At 36.0% G+C, this 2,103-nt stretch overlaps 1 long non-coding RNA gene across 1 annotated transcript; it reads right to left on the bottom strand.

Annotated features, from left to right (window-relative positions):
- Window positions 1-337: 337 nt before the first annotated feature.
- Window positions 338-1,222, bottom strand: LOC107289590. The gene is made up of 2 exons (XR_001548929.1): window positions 1,111-1,222; window positions 338-652 (listed from the first exon to the last, which is right to left on the bottom strand). It is a non-coding gene; the product is annotated as an uncharacterized LOC107289590 (long non-coding RNA).
- Window positions 1,223-2,103: the final 881 nt, after the last annotated feature.

Below are 2,103 nucleotides of genomic sequence, written 5' to 3'. Positions count from 1 at the left end.
GCTTATATTTTCATTTCATTATACTTTAAGGAAAAAAAACTAAAGACCTATATGTGGATTCTGAAGCAATTTAGGTAAAGACTTGTTTTTTCTGATTCAAAAACAATTACTTTTTATTTCACAATTTTTGTGTTCTAATCCAACCATTAACCTCTGGGTGGTGCCCAATAAGCAAAAGCAGGAAAAGAAATGGGAAAAATGCATTCTGAGATCATTTTTAACAGAATAAACAACAGTTGCTCAACATTCATATTATGGGCCAAAGAATTATTCTTAAACTATGAGGGTTAAATGGACTGTATGGTTTCGGGAACAGAAATGAAACAGAACAACTTATTAATTTATACCAATCCAATTGTTTATTCATTCCTAACACATTATTCAAACAATCAAAATGATTTCTATAATTATGACAAAACAATGCCTATAAAGGTGGATACTGCCAGATGGAGAGACAGAAACCAAACTGATCATATTATTGGTGCAAGGAGGTGAACAGCTCAGTTATAATAGCAAAGATATGACCGTGGAACAGATCACAAACTGCTCATATACAAATTAAAGTCAACTCATTTCCATGATACAATCTTCAGCACATGACTATCATGTTCAAGGAGAAGTCCTGAATCTCATTGATAAGGAGCCAGAGTAACTGAGGAATGAAATCAAATAAGTTTGTAAGGATGGATATGAAAAGAGGAGGAGAAGGACAAAGATGAAGGTGTCGTGTGTGGAGACAAGATGTGTATTACAACACTCATTATAAGCTTTCTTTAAAATCAAATGTTTACTTAACCAGACAGTGATTTAAATTCTTTTCTGGCTTTGCAAAATAATATACTGAACTGTAAATGAATAGGGTGGGTTCATGCAGTAAGAAACACACACACATACAAACAAACATAACCCCTTAGGTTAACATTAGATAAGCTTAGCACGTTATGCAGGCTAATCTTTAGCCTGACATGGTCAAGTATGCTGTATGAATACAGCAATAGTAAGAATGTTGGGATGCCACAACCAAGTAATTTCTAAGAGCCAAAGGTCTGTCCATATATAAGGGGTATGTCAAAAGACTAGAGCTGCGTGAAATTGTGACATGATCCTTACCTGTGGCAGTTGCAGTCCAGACTTAGATAATGTCATCCATGAATTCACACAACAGGTCTGACAAACTTTCATTGTAAAGTGCATTATTTATATACATGGTTTTTAATACATTTTGTTCATTTTTATCAGATAACAGGGAATTTATTTATTTATTTTATTTTTATTTATTTATTTTGATTTATATCCCGCCCTTCTCCCAACGGGACTCAGGGCGGCTCACAACATATTTAAAAACATAGACATATTTACAACCCCCACCAGATAAAACCAAATTAAACCAATATTTAAAGTTGTGCAGTTAAAATTATTCTTAAAAAACCCGATTTAAAATCCTCCCTAGGCCAGGCCCGCTTGCTGAAAAAGCCATGTCTTGAGGGTGCGGGGGAAAGTAAGGAGATCCGGAATCATCCGGATCTCGGGGGGTAGTTCGTTCCAGAGGGTGGGGGCATTTGCTTCTGATCTTTTTCTGGATTTGAGGGCTCCTGCAGCGTACAAACTTTTTTCTGGAGCATGGAACTAGAAATGGCTGTGATGTGGAGGAATTGGCCAGACCATTATATGAGATAATTTAAAACTATTTAGAGCCTAGAAAACATTGTCTGAGCCATTCTGTGTTTTAACAAAGTCATACATTACTGGTATCTACATACCACAATGGTTAAGATCATACAACAAACTAAACCATGTGGAAAGAAGCAACATTTTGGCTTAAGCCTTAGTGCAATGTGTCCACAAAGCAAGTGAGGATCAGATGGAGCACAGGAGAGTGCAGAGGGAAAGATGGATTGGCTGAAACAAATTTCAGAATATGGATAGATGAGTAACTTCTCTTGGCTTGTATGGCAGCGTATACTTCCATCCTTGCATATAACATTGTCTTTGGGGAAAATATAGTACTCCTCTATTACAAAGGCATCAACTGATCAGAACCCTGAAGTTTCATTTCTACAATTCCATTTCCTGAGGTCATGTTAAGTTTCATTCATTAATAAA

This window comes from Protobothrops mucrosquamatus, unplaced genomic scaffold (genome assembly GCF_001527695.2).
Source record: "Protobothrops mucrosquamatus isolate PMUCROS unplaced genomic scaffold, P.Mucros_1.0 scaffold729, whole genome shotgun sequence".
In the NCBI taxonomy this organism is placed as follows: domain Eukaryota; kingdom Metazoa; phylum Chordata; class Lepidosauria; order Squamata; family Viperidae; genus Protobothrops; species Protobothrops mucrosquamatus.
The sequence above is the reverse complement of the archived record's forward strand: the minus strand, read 5'-3'. Positions and strand labels throughout refer to the sequence as shown.